Source organism: Lycorma delicatula, chromosome 5 (genome assembly GCF_047948215.1).
Source record: "Lycorma delicatula isolate Av1 chromosome 5, ASM4794821v1, whole genome shotgun sequence".
NCBI lineage: Eukaryota > Metazoa > Arthropoda > Insecta > Hemiptera > Fulgoridae > Lycorma > Lycorma delicatula.
In genome coordinates, this window is record NC_134459.1 from 155620995 (window position 1) to 155648807 (window position 27813).

Genomic DNA, 27813 nt, shown 5'->3' on the forward strand with positions numbered 1-27813 from the left:
TGTTACAGGCTAAAGATAAAATGGGTTAATTAAATGAAAGAGTTGGGACTAGATAGAGAATCTTGTAAAGCTGCGTGAAACCAGTCAAATGATTGAATTCATATTATTCAAGTAGGCAAGTTTTAGAATATTTAAAACAAATTGTTACAGGCTAAAGATATAAATGGGTTAATTAAATGAAAGAGTGTGAACTTGATAGAGAATCTTGTAAAGCTGCGTGAAACCAGTCAAATGATTGAATTCATATTATTCAAGTAGGCAAGTTTTAGAATATTGAAAACAAATTGTTACAGGCTAAAGATAAATGGGTTAATTAAATGAAACAGTTGGGACTAGAAAGAGAATCTTGTAAAGCTGCATGAAACCAGTCAAATGATTGAATTCATGTTATTCAAGCAGGCATGTTTTAGAATATTTAAAACAAATTGGTACAGGCTAAAGATATAAATGGGTTAATTAAATGAAAGAGTTGGAACTTGATAGAGAATCTTGTAAAGCTGCGTGAAACCAGTCAAATGATTGAATTCATATTATTCAAGTAGGCAAGTTTTAGAATATTTAAAACAAATTGTTACAGGCTAAAGATATATATGGGTTAATTAAATGAAAGAACTGGCATTAGTAAGAGAATCTTGTAAGCTGCATGAAACCACTCAAATGATTGAATTCATATTATTCAAGTAGGCAAGTTTTAGAATATTTAAAACAAATTGTTACAGGCTAATGATATAAATGGGTTAATTAAATGAAAGAGTTGGAACTTGATAGAGAATCTTGTAAAGCTGCGTGAAACCAGTCAAATGATTGAATTCATATTATTCAAGTAGGCAAGTTTTAGAATATTTAAAACAAATTGTTACAGGCTAAAGATAAATGGGTTAATTAAATGAAACAGTTGGGACTAGAAAGAGAATCTTGTAAAGCTGCATGAAACCAGTCAAATGATTGAATTCATATTATTGAGGTAGGCAAGTTTTAGAATATTTAATTCAAATTGTTACAGGCTAAAGATAAAATGGGTTAATTAAATGAAAGAGTTGGGACTAGATAGAGAATCTTGTAAAGCTGCGTGAAACCAGTCAAATGATTGAATTCATATTATTCAAGTAGGCAAGTTTTAGAATATTTAAAACAAATTGTTACAGGCTAAAAATATATATGGCTTAATTAAATGAACGAACTGGCATTAGTAAGAGAATCTTGTAAAGCTGCGTGAAACCAGTCAAATGATTGAATTCATATTATTCAAGTAGGCAAGTTTTAGAATATTTAAAACAAATTGTTACAGGCTAAAGATATATATGGCTTAATTAAATGAACGAACTGGCATTAGTAAGAGAATCTTGTAAAGCTGCGTGAAACCAGTCAAATGATTGAATTCATATTATTCAATTAGGCAATTTTTTGAATATTTAAAACAAATTGTTACGTGCTAAAGATAAAAATGGGTTAAATAAATGAAAGAACTGGCATTAGTAAGAGAATTTTGTAAAGTTGCATGAAACCAGTCAAATGATTGAATTCATGTTATTCAAATAGGCAACATTTAGGATATTTTAAACAAATTGTTACAGGCAAAAGATATAAATGGGTAAATTTAATGAAAGAGTTGGGACTATAACGAGAATCTTGTAAAGCTGCATGAAACGAGTCAAATTATTGAATTCATATTATTCAAATAGGCAAGTTGTAGAATATTTAAAACAAATTGTTACAGGCTAAAGATATATATGGGTTAATTAAATTAAAGAACTGGCATTAGTAAGAGAATCTTGTAAGCTGCATGAAACCACTCAAATGATTGAATTCATATTATTCAAGTAGGCAAGTTTTAGTATATTTAAAACAAATTGTTACAGGCTAAAGATATATATGGGTTAATTAAATGAAAGAACTGGCATTAGTAATAGAATCTTGTAAAGCTGCATGAAACCAGTCAAATGATTGAATTCATATTATACAAGTAGGCAATTTTTTGAATATTTAAAACATATTGTTACAGGCTAAAGATAAAAATGGGTTAATTAAATGAATGAACCGGCATTAGTAAGAGAATCTTGTAAAGTTGCATGAAACCAGTCAAATGATTGAATTCATGTTATTCAAGTAGGCAACATTTAGAATATTTAAAACAAATTGTTACAGGCTAAAGATAAAATGGGTTAATTAAATGAAAGAGTTGGGACTAGATAGAGAATCTTGTAAAGCTGCGTGAAACCAGTCAAATGATTGAATTCATATTATTCAAGTAGGCAAGTTTTAGAATATTTAAAACAAATTGTTACAGGCTAAAGATATATATGGCTTAATTAAATGAACGAACTGGCATTAGTAAGAGAATCTTGTAAAGATGCGTGAAACCAGTCAAATGATTGAATTAATATTATTCAAGTAGGCAAGTTTTAGAATATATAAAACTAATTGTTACAGGCTAATGATATAAATGGTTTAATTAAATGAAAGAGTTGGGACTAGAAAGAGAATCTTCTAAAGTTGCCTGAAATCAGTCAAATGATTGAATTCATATTATTCAAGTAGGCAAGTTTTAGAATATTTAAAACAAATTGTTACAGGCTAAAGATATATATGGCTTAATTAAATGAACGAACTGGCATTAGTAAGAGAATCTTGTAAAGCTGCGTGAAACCCGTCAAAAGATTGAATTAATATTATTCAAGTAGGCAAGTTTTAGAATATATAAAACAAATTGTTACAGGCTAAAGATAAATAAGTTAATTAAATGAAACAGTTGGGACTAGAAAGAGAATCTTGTAAAGCTGCATGAAACCAGTCAAATTATTGAATTCATGTTATTCAAGTAGGCATGTTTTAGAATATTTAAAACAAATTGTTACAGGCTAAAGATATATATGGGTTAATTAAATGAAAGAACTGGCATTAGTAAGAGAAATTTGTAAAGTTGCATGAAACCAGTAAAATGATTGAATTCATGTTATTCAAATAGGCAACATTTAGAATATTTTAAACAAATTGTTACAGGCTAAAGATAAATGGGTTAATTAAATGAAACAGTTGGGACTAGAAAGAGAATCTTGTAAAGCTGCATGAAACCAGTCAAATGATTGAATTCATATTATTGAGGTAGGCAAGTTTTAGAATATTTAATTCAAATTGTTACAGGCTAAAGATAAAATGGGTTAATTAAATGAAAGAGTTGGGACTAGATAGAGAATCTTGTAAAGCTGCGTGAAACCAGTCAAATGATTGAATTCATATTATTCAAGTAGGCAAGTTTTAGAATATTTAAAAGAAATTGTTACAGGCTAAAGATATATATGGCTTAATTAAATGAACGAACTGGCATTAGTAAGAGAATCTTGTAAAGCTGCGTGAAACCAGTCAAATGATTGAATTAATATTATTCAAGTAGGCAAGTTTTAGAATATATAAAACAAATTGTTACAGGCTAATGATATAAATGGGTTAATTAAATGAAAGAGTTGGGACTAGAAAGAGAATCTTCTAAAGTTGCCTGAAATCAGTCAAATGATTGAATTCATATTATTCAATTAGGCAATTTTTTGAATATTTAAAACAAATTGTTACGTGCTAAAGATAAAAATGGGTTAATTAAATGAAAGAACTGGCATTAGTAAGAGAATTTTGTAAAGTTGCATGAAACCAGTCAAATGATTGAATTCATGTTATTCAAATAGGCAACATTTAGAATATTTTAAACAAATTGTTACAGGCTAAAGATATAAATGGGTTAATTTAATGAAAGAGTTAGGACTATAACGAGAATCTTGTAAAGCTGCATGAAACGAGTCAAATTATTGAATTCATATTATTCAAAAAGGCAAGTTGTAGAATATTTAAAACAAATTGTTACAGGCTAAAGATAAATAAGTTACTTAAATGAAAGAGTTGGGACTAGATAGAGAATCTTGTAAAGCTGCATGAAACCAGTCAAATGATTGAATTCATGTTATTCAAGTAGGCATGTTTTAGAATATTTAAAACAAATTGTTACAGGCTAAAGATATATATGGGTTAATTAAATGAAAGAACTGGCATTAGTAAGAGAATCTTGTAAGCTGCATGAAACCACTCAAATGATTGAATTCATATTATTCAAGTAGGCAATTTTTAAAATATTTAATTCAAATTGTTACAGGCTAAAGATATAAATGGGTTAATTAAATGAAAGAGTGTGAACTTGATAGAGAATCTTGTAAAGCTGCGTGAAACCAGTCAAATGATTGAATTCATATTATTCAAGTAGGCAAGTTTTAGAATTTTGAAAACAAATTGTTACAGGCTAAAGATAAATGGGTTAATTAAATGAAACAGTTGGGACTAGAAAGAGAATCTTGTAAAGCTGCATGAAACCAGTCAAATGATTGAATTCATGTTATTCAAGCAGGCATGTTTTAGAATATTTAAAACAAATTGGTACAGGCTAAAGATATAAATGGGTTAATTAAATGAAAGAGTTGGAACTTGATAGAGAATCTTGTAAAGCTGCGTGAAACCAGTCAAATGATTGAATTCATATTATTCAAGTAGGCAAGTTTTAGAATATTTAAAACAAATTGTTACAGGCTAAAGATAAATGGGTTAATTAAATGAAACAGTTGGGACTAGAAAGAGAATCTTGTAAAGCTGCATGAAACCAGTCAAATGATTGAATTCATATTATTGAGGTAGGCAAGTTTTAGAATATTTAATTCAAATTGTTACAGGCTAAAGATAAAATGGGTTAATTAAATGAAAGAGTTGGGACTAGATAGAGAATCTTGTAAAGCTGCGTGAAACCAGTCAAATGATTGAATTCATATTATTCAAGTAGGCAAGTTTTAGAATATTTAAAACAAATTGTTACAGGCTAAAGATATATATGGCTTAATTAAATGAACGAACTGGCATTAGTAAGAGAATTTTGTAAAGTTGCATGAAACCAGTCAAATGATTGAATTCATGTTATTCAAATAGGCAACATTTAGAATATTTTAAACAAATTGTTACAGGCTAAAGATATAAATGGGTTAATTTAATGAAAGAGTTGGGACTATAACGAGAATCTTGTAAAGCTGCATGAAACGAGTCAAATTATTGAATTCATATTATTCAAATAGGCAAGTTGTAGAATATTTAAAACAAATTGTTACAGGCTAAAGATATATATGGGTTAATTAAATGAAAGAACTGGCATTAGTAAGAGAATCTTGTAAGCTGCATGAAACCACTCAAATGATTGAATTCATATTATTCAAGTAGGCAAGTTTTAGAATATTTAAAACAAATTGTTACAGGCTAAAGATATATATGGGTTAATTAAATGAAAGAACTGGCATTAGTAATAGAATCTTGTAAAGCTGCATGAAACCAGTCAAATGATTGAATTCATATTATACAAGTAGGCAATTTTTTGAATATTTAAAACATATTGTTACAGGCTAAAGATAAAAATGGGTTAATTAAATGAATGAACCGGCATTAGTAAGAGAATCTTGTAAAGCTGCATGAAACCAGTCAAATGATTGAATTCATGTTATTCAAGTAGGCAACATTTAGAATATTTAAAACAAATTGTTACAGGCTAAAGATAAAATGGGTTAATTAAATGAAAGAGTTGGGACTAGATAGAGAATCTTGTAAAGCTGCGTGAAACCAGTCAAATGATTGAATTCATATTATTCAAGTAGGCAAGTTTTAGAATATTTAAAACAAATTGTTACAGGCTAAAGATATATATGGCTTAATTAAATGAACGAACTGGCATTAGTAAGAGAATCTTGTAAAGCTGCGTGAAACCAGTCAAATGATTGAATTCATATTATTCAAGTAGGCAATTTTTTGAATATTTAAAAATAATTGTTACAGGCTAAAGATAAAAAGGGGTAATTAAATGAATGAACTGGCATTAGTAAGAGAATCTTGTAAAGTTGCATGAAACCAGTCAAATGATTGAATTCATGTTATTCAAGTAGGCAACATTTAGAATATTTAAAGCAAATTGTTACAGGCTAAAGATATAAATGGGTTAATTAAATGAAACAGTTGGGACTAGAAAGAGAATCTTGAAAGCTGCATGAAACCAGTCAAATGATTGAATTCATATTATTCAGGTAGGCAAGTTTTAGAATATTTAATTCAAATTGTTACAGGCTAAAGATATAAATGGGTTAATTAAATGAAAGAGTTGGGACTAGATGGAGAATCTTGTAAAGCTGCGTGAAACCAGTCAAATGATTGAATTCATATTATTCAAGTAGGCAAGTTTTAGAATATTTAAAACAAATTGTTACAGGCTAAAAATATATATGGCTTAATTAAATGAACGAACTGGCATTGGTAAGAGAATCTTGTAAAGCTGCGTGAAACCAGTCAAATGATTGAATTAATATTATTCAAGTAGGCAAGTTTTAGAATATATAAAACAAATTGTTACAGGCTAATGATATAAATGGGTTAATTAAATGATAGAGTTGGGACTAGAAAGAGAATCTTCTAAAGTTGCCTGAAATCAGTCAAATGATTGAATTCATATTATTCAAGTAGGCAATTTTTTGAATATTTAAAACAAATTTTTACGTGCTAAAGATAAAAATGGGTTAATTAAATGAAAGAACTGGCATTAGTAAGAGAATTTTGTAAAGTTGCATGAAACCAGTCAAATGATTGAATTCATGTTATTCAAATAGGCAACATTTAGATATTTTAAACAAATTGTTACAGGCTAAAGATATAAATGGGTTAATTTAATGAAAGAGTTGGGACTATAACGAGAATCTTGTAAAGCTGCATGAAACGAGTCAAATTATTGAATTCATATTATTCAAATAGGCAAGTTGTAGAATATTTAAAACAAATTGTTACAGGCTAAAGATAAATAAGTTAATTAAATGAAACAGTTGGGACTAGAAAGAGAATCTTGTAAAGCTGCATGAAACCAGTCAAATGATTGAATTCATGTTATTCAAGTAGGCATGTTTTAGAATATTTAAAACAAATTGTTACAGGCTAAAGATATATATGGGTTAATTAAATGAAAGAACTGGCATTAGTAAGAGAATCTTGTAAGCTGCATGAAACCACTCAAATGATTGAATTCAAATTATTCAAGTAGGCAATTTTTAAAATATTTAATTCAAATTGTTACAGGCTAAAGATATAAATGGGTTAATTAAATGAAAGAGTTGGAACTTGATAGAGAATCTTGTAAAGCTGCGTGAAACCAGTCAAATGATTGAATTCATGTTATTCAAGAACGCAACATTTAGAATATTTAAAACAAATTGTTACAGGCCAAAGATATAAATGGGTTAATTAAATGAAACAGTTGGGACTAGAAAGAGAATCTTGTAAAGCTGCGTAAAACCAGTCAAATGATTGAATTCATATTATTGAGGTAGGCAAGTTTTAGAATATTTAATTCAAATTGTTACAGGCTAAAGATATATATGGGTTAATTAAATGAAAGAACTGGCATTAGTAATAGAATCTTGTAAAGCTGCATGAAACCAGTCAAATGATTGAATTCATATTATACAAGTAGGCAATTTTTTGAATATTTAAAACATATTGTTACAGGCTAAAGATAAAAATGGGTTAATTAAATGAATGAACCGGCATTAGTAAGAGAATCTTGTAAAGTTGCATGAAACCAGTCAAATGATTGAATTCATGTTATTCAAGTAGGCAACATTTAGAATATTTAAAACAAATTGTTACAGGCTAAAGATAAAATGGGTTAATTAAATGAAAGAGTTGGGACTAGATAGAGAATCTTGTAAAGCTGCGTGAAACCAGTCAAATGATTGAATTCATATTATTCAAGTAGGCAAGTTTTAGAATATTTAAAACAAATTGTTACAGGCTAAAGATATATATGGCTTAATTAAATGAACGAACTGGCATTAGTAAGAGAATCTTGTAAAGCTGCGTGAAACCAGTCAAATGATTGAATTAATATTATTCAAGTAGGCAAGTTTTAGAATATATAAAAGAAATTGTTACAGGCTAATGATATAAATGGGTTAATTAAATGAAAGAGTTGGGACTAGAAAGAGAATCTTCTAAAGTTGCCTGAAATCAGTCAAATGATTGAATTCATATTATTCAAGTAGGCAATTTTTTGAATATTTAAAACAAATTGTTACGTGCTAAAGATAAAAATGGGTTAATTAAATGAAAGAACTGGCATTAGTAAGAGAATTTTGTAAAGTTGCATGAAACCAGTCAAATGATTGAATTCATGTCATTCAAATAGGCAACATTTAGAATATTTTAAACAAATTGTTACAGGCTAAAGATATAAATGGGTTAATTTAATGAAAGAGTTGGGACTATAACGAGAATCTTGTAAAGTTGCATGAAACCAGTCAAATGATTGAATTCATGTTATTCAAGTAGGCAACATTTAGAATATTTAAAACAAATTGTTACAGGCCAAATATATAAATGGGTTACTTAAATGAAACAGTTGGGACTAGAAAGAGAATCTTGTAAAGCTGCATGAAACCAGTCAAATGATTGAATTCATATTATTCAGGTAGGCAAGTTTTAGAATATATAAAACAAATTGTTACAGGCTAATGATATAAATGGGTTAATTAAATGAAAGAACTGGCATTAGTAAGAGAATTTTGTAAAGTTGCATGAAACCAGTCAAATGATTGAATTCATGTTATTCAAATAGGCAACATTTAGAATATTTTAAACAAATTGTTACAGGCAAAAGATATAAATGGGTTAATTTAATGAAAGAGTTGGGACTATAACGAGAATCTTGTAAAGCTGCATGAAACGAGTCAAATTATTGAATTCATATTATTCAAATAGGCAAGTTGTAGAATATTTAAAACAAATTGTTACAGGCTAAAGATAAATAAGTTAATTAAATGAAACAGTTGGGACTAGAAAGAGAATCTTGTAAAGCTGCATGAAACCAGTCAAATGATTGAATTCATGTTATTCAAGTAGGCATGTTTTAGAATATTTAAAACAAATTGTTACAGGCTAAAGATATATATGGGTTAATTAAATGAAAGAACTGGCATTAGTAAGAGAATCTTGTAAGCTGCATGAAACCACTCAAATGATTGAATTCATATTTTTCAAGTAGGCAATTTTTAAAATATTTAATTCAAATTGTTACAGGCTAAAGATATAAATGGGTTAATTAAATGAAAGAGTTGGAACTTGATAGAGAATCTTGTAAAGCTGCGTGAAACCAGTCAAATGATTGAATTCATATTATTCAAGTAGGCAAGTTTTAGAATATTTAAAACAAATTGTTACTGACTAAAGATATATATGGGTTAATTAAATGAAAGAACTGGCATTAGTAATAGAATCCTGTAAAGCTGCATGAAACCAGTCAAATGATTGAATTCATATTATTAAAGTAGGCAAGTTTTAGAATATTTAAAACAAATTGTTACAGGCTAAAGATATAATTGGGTTAATAAATGAAAGAGTTGGGACTAGTAAGAAAATCTTGTAAAGCTGCATGAAACCAGTCAAATGATTGAATTCATATTATTCAAGTAGGCAATTTTTTGAATATTTAAAAATAATTGTTACAGGCTAAAGATAAAAAGGGGTAATTAAATGAATGAACTGGCATTAGTAAGAGAATCTTGTAAAGTTGCATGAAACCAGTCAAATGATTGAATTCATGTTATTCAAGTAGGCAACATTTAGAATATTTAAAGCAAATTGTTACAGGCTAAAGATATAAATGGGTTAATTAAATGAAACAGTTGGGACTAGAAAGAGAATCTTGAAAGCTGCATGAAACCAGTCAAATGATTGAATTCATATTATTCAGGTAGGCAAGTTTTAGAATATTTAATTAAAATTGTTACAGGCTAAAGATATAAATGGGTTAATTAAATGAAAGAGTTGGGACTAGATCGAGAATCTTGTAAAGCTGCGTGAAACCAGTCAAATGATTGAATTCATATTATTCAAGTAGGCAAGTTTTAGAATATTTAAAACAAATTGTTACAGGCTAAAGATATATATGGCTTAATTAAATGAACGAACTGGCATTGGTAAGAGAATCTTGTAAAGCTGCGTGAAACCAGTCAAATGATTGAATTAATATTATTCAAGTAGGCAAGTTTTAGAATATATAAAACAAATTGTTACAGGCTAATGATATAAATGGGTTAATTAAATGATAGAGTTGGGACTAGAAAGAGAATCTTCTAAAGTTGCCTGAAATCAGTCAAATGATTGAATTCATATTATTCAAGTAGGCAATTTTTTGAATATTTAAAACAACTTTTTACGTGCTAAAGATAAAAATGGGTTAATTAAATGAAAGAACTGGCATTAGTAAGAGAATTTTGTAAAGTTGCATGAAACCAGTCAAATGATTGAATTCATGTTATTCAAATAGGCAACATTTAGAATATTTTAAACAAATTGTTACAGGCTAAAGATATAAATGGGTTAATTTAATGAAAGAGTTGGGACTATAACGAGAATCTTGTAAAGCTGCATGAAACGAGTCAAATTATTGAATTCATATTATTCAAATAGGCAAGTTGTAGAATATTTAAAACAAATTGTTACAGGCTAAAGATAAATAAGTTAATTAAATGAAACAGTTGGGACTAGAAAGAGAATCTTGTAAAGCTGCATGAAACCAGTCAAATGATTGAATTCATGTTATTCAATTAGGCATGTTTTAGAATATTTAAAACAAATTGTTACAGGCTAAAGATATATATGGGTTAATTAAATGAAAGAACTGGCATTAGTAAGAGAATCTTGTAAGCTGCATGAAACCACTCAAATGATTGAATTCATATTATTCAAGCAGGCAATTTTTAAAATATTTAATTCAAATTGTTACAGGCTAAAGATATAAATGGGTTAATTAAATGAAAGAGTTGGAACTTGATAGAGAATCTTGTAAAGCTGCGTGAAACCAGTCAAATGATTGAATTCATATTATTCAAGTAGGCAAGTTTTAGAATATTGAAAACAAATTGTTACAAGCTAAAGATAAATGGGTTACTTAAATGAAACAGTTGGGACTAGAAAGAGAATCTTGTAAAGCTTCATGAAACCAGTCAAATGATTGAATTCATGTTATTCAAGCAGGCATGTTTTAGAATATTTAAAACAAATTGTTACAGGCTAAAGATATAAATGGGTTAATTAAATGAAAGAACTGGCATTAGTAAGAGAATCTTGTAAGCTGCATGAAACCACTCAAATGATTGAATTCATATTATTCAAGTAGGCAAGTTTTAGAATATTTAAAACAAATTGTTACAGGCCAAAGATATAAATGGGTTAATTAAATGAAACAGTTGGGACTAGAAAGAGAATCTTGTAAAGCTGCGTAAAACCAGTCAAATGATTGAATTCATATTATTGAGGTAGGCAAGTTTTAGAATATTTAATTCAAATTGTTACAGGCTAAAGATATATATGGGTTAATTAAATGAAAGAACTGGCATTAGTAATAGAATCTTGTAAAGCTGCATGAAACCAGTCAAATGATTGAATTCATATTATACAAGTAGGCAATTTTTTGAATATTTAAAACATATTGTTACAGGCTAAAGATAAAAATGGGTTAATTAAATGAATGAACCGGCATTAGTAAGAGAATCTTGTAAAGTTGCATGAAACCAGTCAAATGATTGAATTCATGTTATTCAAGTAGGCAACATTTAGAATATTTAAAACAAATTGTTACAGGCTAAAGATAAAATGGGTTAATTAAATGAAAGAGTTGGGACTAGATAGAGAATCTTGTAAAGCTGCGTGAAACCAGTCAAATGATTGAATTCATATTATTCAAGTAGGCAAGTTTTAGAATATATAAAAGAAATTGTTACAGGCTAATGATATAAATGGGTTAATTAAATGAAAGAGTTGGGACTAGAAAGAGAATCTTCTAAAGTTGCCTGAAATCAGTCAAATGATTGAATTCATATTATTCAAGTAGGCAATTTTTTGAATATTTAAAACAAATTGTTACGTGCTAAAGATAAAAATGGGTTAATTAAATGAAAGAACTGGCATTAGTAAGAGAATTTTGTAAAGTTGCATGAAACCAGTCAAATGATTGAATTCATGTTATTCAAATAGGCAACATTTAGAATATTTTAAACAAATTGTTACAGGCTAAAGATATAAATGGGTTAATTTAATGAAAGAGTTGGGACTATAACGAGAATCTTGTAAAGCTGCATGAAACCAGTCAAATGATTGAATTCATATTATTCAAGTAGGCTATTTTTAGAATATTTAAAACAAATTGTTACAGGCTAAAGATATATATGGGTTAATTAAATGAAAGAACTGGCATTAGTAAGAGAATCTTGTAAGCTGCATGAAACCACTCAAATGATTGAATTCATATTATTCAAGCAGGCAATTTTTAAAATATTTAATTCAAATTGTTACAGGCTAAAGATATAAATGGGTTAATTAAATGAAAGAGTTGGAACTTGATAGAGAATCTTGTAAAGCTGCGTGAAACCAGTCAAATGATTGAATTCATATTATTCAAGTAGGCAAGTTTTAGAATATTGAAAACAAATTGTTACAGGCTAAAGATAAATGGGTTAATTAAATGAAACAGTTGGGACTAGAAAGAGAATCTTGTAAAGCTGCATGAAACCAGTCAAATGATTGAATTCATGTTATTCAAGCAGGCATGTTTTAGAATATTTAAAACAAATTGGTACAGGCTAAAGATATAAATGGGTTAATTAAATGAAAGAGTTGGAACTTGATAGAGAATCTTGTAAAGCTGCGTGAAACCAGTCAAATGATTGAATTCATATTATTCAAGTAGGCAAGTTTTAGAATATTTAAAACAAATTGTTACAGGCTAAAGATAAATGGGTTAATTAAATGAAACAGTTGGGACTAGAAAGAGAATCTTGTAAAGCTGCATGAAACCAGTCAAATGATTGAATTCATATTATTGAGGTAGGCAAGTTTTAGAATATTTAATTCAAATTGTTACAGGCTAAAGATAAAATGGGTTAATTAAATGAAAGAGTTGGGACTAGATAGAGAATCTTGTAAAGCTGCGTGAAACCAGTCAAATGATTGAATTCATATTATTCAAGTAGGCAAGTTTTAGAATATTTAAAACAAATTGTTACAGGCTAAAGATATATATGGCTTAATTAAATGAACGAACTGGCATTAGTAAGAGAATCTTGTAAAGCTGCGTGAAACCAGTCAAATGATTGAATTCATATTATTCAAGTAGGCAAGTTTTAGAATATTTAAAACAAATTGTTACAGGCTAAAGATATATATGGCTTAATTAAATGATCGAACTGGCATTAGTAAGAGAATCTTGTAAAGCTGCGTGAAACCAGTCAAATGATTGAATTCATATTATTCAATTAGGCAATTTTTTGAATATTTAAAACAAATTGTTACGTGCTAAAGATAAAAATGGGTTAATTAAATGAAAGAACTGGCATTAGTAAGAGAATTTTGTAAAGTTGCATGAAACCAGTCAAATGATTGAATTCATGTTATTCAAATAGGCAACATTTAGAATATTTTAAACAAATTGTTACATGCTAAAGATATAAATGGGTTAATTTAATGAAAGAGTTGGGACTATAACGAGAATCTTGTAAAGCTGCATGAAACGAGTCAAATTATTGAATTCATATTATTCAAATAGGCAAGTTGTAGAATATTTAAAACAAATTGTTACAGGCTAAAGATATATATGGGTTAATTAAATGAAAGAACTGGCATTAGTAAGAGAATCTTGTAAGCTGCATGAAACCACTCAAATGATTGAATTCATATTATTCAAGTAGGCAAGTTTTAGAATATTTAAAACAAATTGTTACAGGCTAAAGATATATATGGGTTAATTAAATGAAAGAACTGGCATTAGTAATAGAATCTTGTAAAGCTGCATGAAACCAGTCAAATGATTGAATTCATATTATACAAGTAGGCAATTTTTTGAATATTTAAAACATATTGTTACAGGCTAAAGATAAAAATGGGTTAATTAAATGAATGAACCGGCATTAGTAAGAGAATCTTGTAAAGCTGCATGAAACCAGTCAAATGATTGAATTCATGTTATTCAAGTAGGCAACATTTAGAATATTTAAAACAAATTGTTACAGGCTAAAGATAAAATGGGTTAATTAAATGAAAGAGTTGGGACTAGATAGAGAATCTTGTAAAGCTGCGTGAACCAGTCAAATGATTGAATTCATATTATTCAAGTAGGCAAGTTTTAGAATATTTAAAACAAATTGTTACAGGCTAAAGATATATATGGCTTAATTAAATGAACGAACTGGCATTAGTAAGAGAATCTTGTAAAGCTGCGTGAAACCAGTCAAATGATTGAATTAATATTATTCAAGTAGGCAAGTTTTAGAATATATAAAACAAATTGTTACAGGCTAATGATATAAATGGTTTAATTAAATGAAAGAGTTGGGACTAGAAAGAGAATCTTCTAAAGTTGCCTGAAATCAGTCAAATGATTGAATTCATATTATTCAAGTAGGCAAGTTTTAGAATATTTAAAACAAATTGTTACAGGCTAAAGATATAATTGGGTTAATAAATGAAAGAGTTGGGACTAGAAAGAGAATCTTGAAAGCTGCATGAAACCAGTCAAATGATTGAATTCATATTATTCAAGTAGGCAATTTTTTGAATATTTAAAAATAATTGTTACAGGCTAAAGATAAAAAGGGGTAATTAAATGAATGAACTGGCATTAGTAAGAGAATCTTGTAAAGTTGCATGAAACCAGTCAAATGATTGAATTCATGTTATTCAAGTAGGCAACATTTAGAATATTTAAAGCAAATTGTTACAGGCTAAAGATATAAATGGGTTAATTAAATGAAACAGTTGGGACTAGAAAGAGAATCTTGAAAGCTGCATGAAACCAGTCAAATGATTGAATTCATATTATTCAGGTAGGCAAGTTTTAGAATATTTAATTCAAATTGTTACAGGCTAAAGATATAAATGGGTTAATTAAATGAAAGAGTTGGGACTAGATGGAGAATCTTGTAAAGCTGCGTGAAACCAGTCAAATGATTGAATTCATATTATTCAAGTAGGCAAGTTTTAGAATATATAAAACAAATTGTTACAGGCTAATGATATAAATGGGTTAATTAAATGATAGAGTTGGGACTAGAAAGAGAATCTTCTAAAGTTGCCTGAAATCAGTCAAATGATTGAATTCATATTATTCAAGTAGGCAATTTTTTGAATATTTAAAACAAATTTTTACGTGCTAAAGATAAAAATGGGTTAATTAAATGAAAGAACTGGCATTAGTAAGAGAATTTTGTAAAGTTGCATGAAACCAGTCAAATGATTGAATTCATGTTATTCAAATAGGCAACATTTAGATATTTTAAACAAATTGTTACAGGCTAAAGATATAAATGGGTTAATTTAATGAAAGAGTTGGGACTATAACGAGAATCTTGTAAAGCTGCATGAAACCAGTCAAATGATTGAATTCATGTTATTCAAGTAGGCATGTTTTAGAATATTTAAAACAAATTGTTACAGGCTAAAGATATATATGGGTTAATTAAATGAAAGAACTGGCATTAGTAAGAGAATCTTGTAAGCTGCATGAAACCACTCAAATGATTGAATTCAAATTATTCAAGTAGGCAATTTTTAAAATATTTAATTCAAATTGTTACAGGCTAAAGATATAAATGGGTTAATTAAATGAAAGAGTTGGAACTTGATAGAGAATCTTGTAAAGCTGCGTGAAACCAGTCAAATGATTGAATTCATATTATTCAAGTAGGCAAGTTTTAGAATATTGAAAACAAATTGTTACAGGCTAAAGATAAATGGGTTAATTAAATGAAACAGTTGGGACTAGAAAGAGAATCTTGTAAAGCTGCATGAAACCAGTCAAATGATTGAATTCATGTTATTCAAGCAGGCATGTTTTAGAATATTTAAAACAAATTGTTACAGGCTAAAGATATAAATGGGTTAATTAAATGAAAGAACTGGCATTAGTAAGAGAATCTTGTAAGCTGCATGAAACCACTCAAATGATTGAATTCATATTATTCAAGTAGGCAAGTTTTAGAATATTTAAAACAAATTGTTACAGGCTAAAGATATATATTGGTTAATTAAATGAATGAACTGGCATTAGTAAGAGAATCTTGTAAAGTTGCATGAAACCAGTCAAATGATTGAATTCATGTTATTCAAGAAGGCAACATTTAGAATATTTAAAACAAATTGTTACAGGCCAAAGATATAAATGGGTTAATTAAATGAAACAGTTGGGACTAGAAAGAGAATCTTGTAAAGCTGCGTAAAACCAGTCAAATGATTGAATTCATATTATTGAGGTAGGCAAGTTTTAGAATATTTAATTCAAATTGTTACAGGCTAAAGATATATATGGGTTAATTAAATGAAAGAACTGGCATTAGTAATAGAATCTTGTAAAGCTGCATGAAACCAGTCAAATGATTGAATTCATATTATACAAGTAGGCAATTTTTTGAATATTTAAAACATATTGTTACAGGCTAAAGATAAAAATGGGTTAATTAAATGAATGAACCGGCATTAGTAAGAGAATCTTGTAAAGTTGCATGAAACCAGTCAAATGATTGAATTCATGTTATTCAAGTAGGCAACATTTAGAATATTTAAAACAAATTGTTACAGGCTAAAGATAAAATGGGTTAATTAAATGAAAGAGTTGGGACTAGATAGAGAATCTTGTAAAGCTGCGTGAAACCAGTCAAATGATTGAATTCATATTATTCAAGTAGGCAAGTTTTAGAATATTTAAAACAAATTGTTACAGGCTAAAGATATATATGGCTTAATTAAATGAACGAACTGGCATTAGTAAGAGAATCTTGTAAAGCTGCGTGAAACCAGTCAAATGATTGAATTAATATTATTCAAGTAGGTAAGTTTTAGAATATATAAAAGAAATTGTTACAGGCTAATGATATAAATGGGTTAATTAAATGAAAGAGTTGGGACTAGAAAGAGAATCTTCTAAAGTTGCCTGAAATCAGTCAAATGATTGAATTCATATTATTCAAGTAGGCAATTTTTTGAATATTTAAAACAAATTGTTACGTGCTAAAGATAAAAATGGGTTAATTAAATGAAAGAACTGGCATTAGTAAGAGAATTTTGTAAAGTTGCATGAAACCAGTCAAATGATTGAATTCATGTCATTCAAATAGGCAACATTTAGAATATTTTAAACAAATTGTTACAGGCTAAAGATATAAATGGGTTAATTTAATGAAAGAGTTGGGACTATAACGAGAATCTTGTAAAGTTGCATGAAACCAGTCAAATGATTGAATTCATGTTATTCAAGTAGGCAACATTTAGAATATTTAAAACAAATTGTTACAGGCCAAATATATAAATGGGTTAATTAAATGAAACAGTTGGGACTAGAAAGAGAATCTTGTAAAGCTGCATGAAACCAGTCAAATGATTGAATTCATATTATTCAGGTAGGCAAGTTTTAGAATATATAAAACAAATTGTTACAGGCTAATGATATAAATGGGTTAATTAAATGAAAGAACTGGCATTAGTAAGAGAATTTTGTAAAGTTGCATGAAACCAGTCAAATGATTGAATTCATGTTATTCAAATAGGGTACATTTAGAATATTTTAAACAAATTGTTACAGGCAAAAGATATAAATGGGTTAATTTAATGAAAGAGTTGGGACTATAACGAGAATCTTGTAAAGCTGCATGAAACGAGTCAAATTATTGAATTCATATTATTCAAATAGGCAAGTTGTAGAATATTTAAAACAAATTGTTACAGGCTAAAGATAAATAAGTTAATTAAATGAAACAGTTGGGACTAGAAAGAGAATCTTGTAAAGCTGCATGAAACCAGTCAAATGATTGAATTCATGTTATTCAAGTAGGCATGTTTTAGAATATTTAAAACAAATTGTTACAGGCTAAAGATATATATGGGTTAATTAAATGAAAGAACTGGCATTAGTAAGAGAATCTTGTAAGCTGCATGAAACCACTCAAATGATTGAATTCATATTATTCAAGTAGGCAATTTTTAAAATATTTAATTCAAATTGTTACAGGCTAAAGATATAAATGGGTTAATTAAATGAAAAAGTTGGAACTTGATAGAGAATCTTGTAAAGCTGCGTGAAACCAGTCAAATGATTGAATTCATATTATTCAAGTAGGCAAGTTTTAGAATATTTAAAACAAATTGTTACTGACTAAAGATATATATGGGTTAATTAAATGAAAGAACTGGCATTAGTAATAGAATCCTGTAAAGCTGCATGAAACCAGTCAAATGATTGAATTCATATTATTAAAGTAGGCAAGTTTTAGAATATTTAAAACAAATTGTTACAGGCTAAAGATATAATTGGGTTAATAAATGAAAGAGTTGGGACTAGTAAGAAAATCTTGTAAAGCTGCATGAAACCAGTCAAATGATTGAATTCATATTATTCAAGTAGGCAATTTTTTGAATATTTAAAAATAATTGTTACAGGCTAAAGATAAAAAGGGGTAATTAAATGAATGAACTGGCATTAGTAAGAGAATCTTGTAAAGTTGCATGAAACCAGTCAAATGATTGAATTCATGTTATTCAAGTAGGCAACATTTAGAATATTTAAAGCAAATTGTTACAGGCTAAAGATATAAATGGGTTAATTAAATGAAACAGTTGGGACTAGAAAGAGAATCTTGAAAGCTGCATGAAACCAGTCAAATGATTGAATTCATATTATTCAGGTAGGCAAGTTTTAGAATATTTAATTAAAATTGTTACAGGCTAAAGATATAAATGGGTTAATTAAATGAAAGAGTTGGGACTAGATGGAGAATCTTGTAAAGCTGCGTGAAACCAGTCAAATGATTGAATTCATATTATTCAAGTAGGCAAGTTTTAGAATATTTAAAACAAATTGTTACAGGCTAAAGATATATATGGCTTAATTAAATGAACGAACTGGCATTGGTAAGAGAATCTTGTAAAGCTGCGTGAAACCAGTCAAATGATTGAATTAATATTATTCAAGTAGGCAAGTTTTAGAATATATAAAACAAATTGTTACAGGCTAATGATATAAATGGGTTAATTAAATGATAGAGTTGGGACTAGAAAGAGAATCTTCTAAAGTTGCCTGAAATCAGTCAAATGATTGAATTCATATTATTCAAGTAGGCAATTTTTTGAATATTTAAAACAAATTTTTACGTGCTAAAGATAAAAATGGGTTAATTAAATGAAAGAACTGGCATTAGTAAGAGAATTTTGTAAAGTTGCATGAAACCAGTCAAATGATTGAATTCATGTTATTCAAATAGGCAACATTTAGAATATTTTAAACAAATTGTTACAGGCTAAAGATATAAATGGGTTAATTTAATGAAAGAGTTGGGACTATAACGAGAATCTTGTAAAGCTGCATGAAACGAGTCAAATTATTGAATTCATATTATTCAAATAGGCAAGTTGTAGAATATTTAAAACAAATTGTTACAGGCTAAAGATAAATAAGTTAATTAAATGAAACAGTTGGGACTAGAAAGAGAATCTTGTAAAGCTGCATGAAACCAGTCAAATGATTGAATTCATGTTATTCAATTAGGCATGTTTTAGAATATTTAAAACAAATTGTTACAGGCTAAAGATATATATGGGTTAATTAAATGAAAGAACTGGCATTAGTAAGAGAATCTTGTAAGCTGCATGAAACCACTCAAATGATTGAATTCATATTATTCAAGCAGGCAATTTTTAAAATATTTAATTCAAATTGTTACAGGCTAAAGATATAAATGGGTTAATTAAATGAAAGAGTTGGAACTTGATAGAGAATCTTGTAAAGCTGCGTGAAACCAGTCAAATGATTGAATTCATATTATTCAAGTAGGCAAGTTTTAGAATATTGAAAACAAATTGTTACAGGCTAAAGATAAATGGGTTAATTAAATGAAAGAACTGGCATTAGTAAGAGAATCTTGTAAGCTGCATGAAACCACTCAAATGATTGAATTCATATTATTCAAGTAGGCAAGTTTTAGAATATTTAAAACAAATTGTTACAGGCTAAAGATATATATTGGTTAATTAAATGAATGAACTGGCATTAGTAAGAGAATCTTGTAAAGTTGCATGAAACCAGTCAAATGATTGAATTCATGTTATTCAAGAAGGCAACATTTAGAATATTTAAAACAAATTGTTACAGGCCAAAGATATAAATGGGTTAATTAAATGAAACAGTTGGGACTAGAAAGAGAATCTTGTAAAGCTGCGTAAAACCAGTCAAATGATTGAATTCATATTATTGAGGTAGGCAAGTTTTAGAATATTTAATTCAAATTGTTACAGGCTAAAGATATATATGGGTTAATTAAATGAAAGAACTGGCATTAGTAATAGAATCTTGTAAAGCTGCATGAAACCAGTCAAATGATTGAATTCATATTATACAAGTAGGCAATTTTTTGAATATTTAAAACATATTGTTACAGGCTAAAGATAAAAATGGGTTAATTAAATGAATGAACCGGCATTAGTAAGAGAATCTTGTAAAGTTGCATGAAACCAGTCAAATGATTGAATTCATGTTATTCAAGTAGGCAACATTTAGAATATTTAAAACAAATTGTTACAGGCTAAAGATAAAATGGGTTAATTAAATGAAAGAGTTGGGACTAGATAGAGAATCTTGTAAAGCTGCGTGAAACCAGTCAAATGATTGAATTCATATTATTCAAGTAGGCAAGTTTTAGAATATTTAAAACAAATTGTTACAGGCTAAAGATATATATGGCTTAATTAAATGAACGAACTGGCATTAGTAAGAGAATCTTGTAAAGCTGCGTGAAACCAGTCAAATGATTGAATTAATATTATTCAAGTAGGCAAGTTTTAGAATATATAAAAGAAATTGTTACAGGCTAATGATATAAATGGGTTAATTAAATGAAAGAGTTGGGACTAGAAAGAGAATCTTCTAAAGTTGCCTGAAATCAGTCAAATGATTGAATTCATATTATTCAAGTAGGCAATTTTTTGAATATTTAAAACAAATTGTTACGTGCTAAAGATAAAAATGGGTTAATTAAATGAAAGAACTGGCATTAGTAAGAGAATTTTGTAAAGTTGCATGAAACCAGTCAAATGATTGAATTCATGTCATTCAAATAGGCAACATTTAGAATATTTTAAACAAATTGTTACAGGCTAAAGATATAAATGGGTTAATTTAATGAAAGAGTTGGGACTATAACGAGAATCTTGTAAAGTTGCATGAAACCAGTCAAATGATTGAATTCATGTTATTCAAGTAGGCAACATTTAGAATATTTAAAACAAATTGTTACAGGCCAAATATATAAATGGGTTAATTAAATGAAACAGTTGGGACTAGAAAGAGAATCTTGTAAAGCTGCATGAAACCAGTCAAATGATTGAATTCATATTATTCAGGTAGGCAAGTTTTAGAATATATAAAACAAATTGTTACAGGCTAATGATATAAATGGGTTAATTAAATGAAAGAACTGGCATTAGTAAGAGAATTTTGTAAAGTTGCATGAAACCAGTCAAATGATTGAATTCATGTTATTCAAATAGGGTACATTTAGAATATTTTAAACAAATTGTTACAGGCAAAAGATATAAATGGGTTAATTTAATGAAAGAGTTGGGACTATAACGAGAATCTTGTAAAGCTGCATGAAACGAGTCAAATTATTGAATTCATATTATTCAAATAGGCAAGTTGTAGAATATTTAAAACAAATTGTTACAGGCTAAAGATATAAATGGGTTAATTAAATGAAAGAGTTGGGACTAGATGGAGAATCTTGTAAAGCTGCGTGAAACCAGTCAAATGATTGAATTCATATTATTCAAGTAGGCAAGTTTTAGAATATTTAAAACAAATTGTTACAGGCTAAAGATATATATGGCTTAATTAAATGAACGAACTGGCATTGGTAAGAGAATCTTGTAAAGCTGCGTGAAACCAGTCAAATGATTGAATTAATATTATTCAAGTAGGCAAGTTTTAGAATATATAAAACAAATTGTTACAGGCTAATGATATAAATGGGTTAATTAAATGATAGAGTTGGGACTAGAAAGAGAATCTTCTAAAGTTGCCTGAAATCAGTCAAATGATTGAATTCATATTATTCAAGTAGGCAATTTTTTGAATATTTAAAACAAATTTTTACATGCTAAAGATAAAAATGGGTTAATTAAATGAAAGAACTGGCATTAGTAAGAGAATTTTGTAAAGTTGCATGAAACCAGTCAAATGATTGAATTCATGTTATTCAAATAGGCAACATTTAGAATATTTTAAACAAATTGTTACAGGCTAAAGATATAAATGGGTTAATTTAATGAAAGAGTTGGGACTATAACGAGAATCTTGTAAAGCTGCATGAAACCAGTCAAATGATTGAATTCATATTATTCAAGTAGGCTATTTTTAGAATATTTAAAACAAATTGTTACAGGCTAAAGATATATATGGGTTAATTAAATGAAAGAACTGGCATTAGTAAGAGAATCTTGTAAGCTGCATGAAACCACTCAAATGATTGAATTCATATTATTCAAGCAGGCAATTTTTAAAATATTTAATTCAAATTGTTACAGGCTAAAGATATAAATGGGTTAATTAAATGAAAGAGTTGGAACTTGATAGAGAATCTTGTAAAGCTGCGTGAAACCAGTCAAATGATTGAATTCATATTATTCAAGTAGGCAAGTTTTAGAATATTGAAAACAAATTGTTACAGGCTAAAGATAAATGGGTTAATTAAATGAAACAGTTGGGACTAGAAAGAGAATCTTGTAAAGCTTCATGAAACCAGTCAAATGATTGAATTCATGTTATTCAAGCAGGCATGTTTTAGAATATTTAAAACAAATTGTTACAGACTAAAGATATAAATGGGTTAATTAAATGATAGAGTTGGGACTAGAAAGAGAATCTTCTAAAGTTGCCTGAAATCAGTCAAATGATTGAATTCATATTATTCAAGTAGGCAATTTTTTGAATATTTAAAACAAATTTTTACGTGCTAAAGATAAAAATGGGTTAATTAAATGAAAGAACTGGCATTAGTAAGAGAATTTTGTAAAGTTGCATGAAACCAGTCAAATGATTGAATTCATGTTATTCAAATAGGCAACATTTAGAATATTTTAAACAAATTGTTACAGGCTAAAGATATAAATAGGTTAATTTAATGAAAGAGTTGGGACTATAACGAGAATCTTGTAAAGCTGCATGAAACCAGTCAAATGATTGAATTCATATTATTCAAGTAGGCTATTTTTAGAATATTTAAAACAAATTGTTACAGGCTAAAGATATATATGGGTTAATTAAATGAAAGAACTGGCATTAGTAAGAGAATCTTGTAAGCTGCATGAAACCACTCAAATGATTGAATTCATATTATTCAAGCAGGCAATTTTTAAAATATTTAATTCAAATTGTTACAGGCTAAAGATATAAATGGGTTAATTAAATGAAAGAGTTGGAACTTGATAGAGAATCTTGTAAAGCTGCGTGAAACCAGTCAAATGATTGAATTCATATTATTCAAGTAGGCAAGTTTTAGAATATTGAAAACAAATTGTTACAGGCTAAAGATAAATGGGTTAATTAAATGAAACAGTTGGGACTAGATAGAGAATCTTGTAAAGCTGCGTGAAACCAGTCAAATGATTGAATTCATATTATTCAAGTAGGCAAGTTTTAGAATATTTAAAACAAATAGTTACAGGCTAAAGATATATATGGCTTAATTAAATGAACGAACTGGCATTAGTAAGAGAATATTGTAATGCTGCGTGAAACCAGTCAAATGATTGAATTCATATTATTCAAGTAGGCAAGTTTTAGAATATTTAAAACAAATTGTTACAGGCTAAAGATATATATGGCTTAATTAAATGAACGAACTGGCATTAGTAAGAGAATCTTGTAAAGCTGCGTGAAACCAGTCAAATGATTGAATTCATATTTTTCAATTAGGCAATTTTTTGAATATTTAAAACAAATTGTTACGTGCTAAAGATAAAAATGGGTTAATTAAATGAAAGAACTGGCATTAGTAAGAGAATTTTGTAAAGTGCATGAAACCAGTCAAATGATTGAATTCATGTTATTCAAATAGGCAACATTTAGAATATTTTAAACAAATTGTTACAGGCTAAAGATATAAATGGGTTAATTTAATGAAAGAGTTGGGACTATAACGAGAATCTTGTAAAGCTGCATGAAACGAGTCAAATTATTGAATTCATATTATTCAAATAGGCAAGTTGTAGAATATTTAAAACAAATTGTTACAGGCTAAAGATATATATGGGTTAATTAAATGAAAGAACTGGCATTAGTAAGAGAATCTTGTAAGCTGCATGAAACCACTCAAATGATTGAATTCATATTATTCAAGTAGGCAAGTTTTAGAATATTTAAAACAAATTGTTACAGGCTAAAGATATATATGGGTTAATTAAATGAAAGAACTGGCATTAGTAATAGAATCTTGTAAAGCTGCATGAAACCAGTCAAATGATTGAATTCATATTATACAAGTAGGCAATTTTTTGAATATTTAAAACATATTGTTACAGGCTAAAGATAAAAATGGGTTAATTAAATGAATGAACCGGCATTAGTAAGAGAATCTTGTAAAGTTGCATGAAACCAGTCAAATGATTGAATTCATGTTATTCAAGTAGGCAACATTTAGAATATTTAAAACAAATTGTTACAGGCTAAAGATAAAATGGGTTAATTAAATGAAAGAGTTGGGACTAGATAGAGAATCTTGTAAAGCTGCGTGAAACCAGTCAAATGATTGAATTCATATTATTCAAGTAGGCAAGTTTTAGAATATTTAAAACAAATTGTTACAGGCTAAAGATATATATGGCTTAATTAAATGAACGAACTGGCATTAGTAAGAGAATCTTGTAAAGCTGCGTGAAACCAGTCAAATGATTGAATTAATATTATTCAAGTAGGCAAGTTTTAGAATATATAAACCTAATTGTTACAGGCTAATGATACAAATGGTTTAATTAAATGAAAGAGTTGGGACTAGAAAGAGAATCTTCTAAAGTTGCCTGAAATCAGTCAAATGATTGAATTCATATTATTCAAGTAGGCAAGTTTTAGAATATTTAAAACAAATTGTTACAGGCTAAAGATATATATGGCTTAATTAAATGAACGAACTGGCATTAGTAAGAGAATCTTGTAAAGCTGCGTGAAACCAGTCAAATGATTGAATTAATATTATTCAAGTAGGCAAGTTTTAGAATATATAAAACAAATTGTTACAGGCTAATGATATAAATGGGTTAATTAAATGAAAGAGTTGGGACTAGAAAGAGAATCTTCTAAAGTTGCCTGAAATCAGTCAAATGATTGAATTCATATTATTCAAGTAGGCAAGTTGTAGAATATTTAAAACAAATTGTTACAGGCTAAAGATAAATAAGTTAATTAAATGAAACAGTTGGGACTAGAAAGAGAATCTTGTAAAGCTGCATGAAACCAGTCAAATGATTGAATTCATGTTATTCAAGTAGGCATGTTTTAGAATATTTAAAACAAATTGTTACAGGCTAAAGATATATATGGGTTAATTAAATGAAAGAACTGGCATTAGTAAGAGAATTTTGTAAAGTTGCATGAAACCAGTCAAATGATTGAATTCATGTTATTCAAATAGGCAACATTTAGAATATTTTAAACAAATTGTTACAGGCAAAAGATATAAATGGGTTAATTTAATGAAAGAGTTGGGACTATAACGAGAATCTTGTAAAGCTGCATGAAACGAGTCAAATTATTGAATTCATATTATTCAAATAGGCAAGTTGTAGAATATTTAAAACAAATTGTTACAGGCTAAAGATATATATGGGTTAATTAAATGAAAGAACTGGCATTAGTAAGAGAATCTTGTAAGCTGCATGAAACCACTCAAATGATTGAATTCATATTATTCAAGTAGGCAAGTTTTAGAATATTTAAAACAAATTGTTACAGGCTAAAGATATATATGGGTTAATTAAATGAAAGAACTGGCATTAGTAATAGAATCTTGTAAAGCTGCATGAAACCAGTCAAATGATTGAATTCATATTATACAAGTAGGCAATTTTTTGAATATTTAAAACATATTGTTACAGGCTAAAGATAAAAATGGGTTAATTAAATGAATGAACCGGCATTAGTAAGAGAATCTTGTAAAGTTGCATGAAACCAGTCAAATGATTGAATTCATGTTATTCAAGTAGGCAACATTTAGAATATTTAAAACAAATTGTTACAGGCTAAAGATAAAATGGGTTAATTAAATGAAAGAGTTGGGACTAGATAGAGAATCTTGTAAAGCTGCGTGAAACCAGTCAAATGATTGAATTCATATTATTCAAGTAGGCAAGTTTTAGAATATTTAAAACAAATTGTTACAGGCTAAAGATATATATGGCTTAATTAAATGAACGAACTGGCATTAGTAAGAGAATCTTGTAAAGCTGCGTGAAACCAGTCAAATGATTGAATTAATATTATTCAAGTAGGCAAGTTTTAGAATATATAAAACTAATTGTTACAGGCTAATGATATAAATGGTTTAATTAAATGAAAGAGTTGGGACTAGAAAGAGAATCTTGTAAAGCTGCGTGAAACCAGTCAAATGATTGAATTAATATTATTCAAGTAGGCAAGTTTTAGAATATATAAAACAAATTGTTACAGGCTAATGATATAAATGGGTTAATTAAATGAAAGAGTTGGGACTAGAAAGAGAATCTTCTAAAGTTGCCTGAAATCAGTCAAATGATTGAATTCATATTATTCAAGTAGGCAAGTTGTAGAATATTTAAAACAAATTGTTACAGGCTAAAGATAAATAAGTTAATTAAATGAAACAGTTGGGACTAGAAAGAGAATCTTGTAAAGCTGCATGAAACCAGTCAAATGATTGAATTCATGTTATTCAAGTAGGCATGTTTTAGAATATTTAAAACAAATTGTTACAGGCTAAAGATATATATGGGTTAATTAAATGAAAGAACTGGCATTAGTAAGAGAAATTTGTAAAGTTGCATGAAACCAGTAAAATGATTGAATTCATGTTATTCAAATAGGCAACATTTAGAATATTTTAAACAAATTGTTACAGGCTAAAGATAAATGGGTTAATTAAATGAAACAGTTGGGACTAGAAAGAGAATCTTGTAAAGCTGCATGAAACCAGTCAAATGATTGAATTCATATTATTGAGGTAGGCAAGTTTTAGAATATTTAATTCAAATTGTTACAGGCTAAAGATAAAATGGGTTAATTAAATGAAAGAGTTGGGACTAGATAGAGAATCTTGTAAAGCTGCGTGAAACCAGTCAAATGATTGAATTCATATTATTCAAGTAGGCAATTTTTAGAATATTTAAAACAAATTGTTACAGGCTAAAGATATATATGGCTTAATTAAATGAACGAACTGGCATTAGTAAGAGAATCTTGTAAAGCTGCGTGAAACCAGTCAAATGATTGAATTAATATTATTCAAGTAGGCAAGTTTTAGAATATATAAAACAAATTGTTACAGGCTAATGATATAAATGGGTTAATTAAATGAAAGAGTTGGGACTAGAAAGAGAATCTTCTAAAGTTGCCTGAAATCAGTCAAATGATTGAATTCATATTATTCAATTAGGCAATTTTTTGAATATTTAAAACAAATTGTTACGTGCTAAAGATAAAAA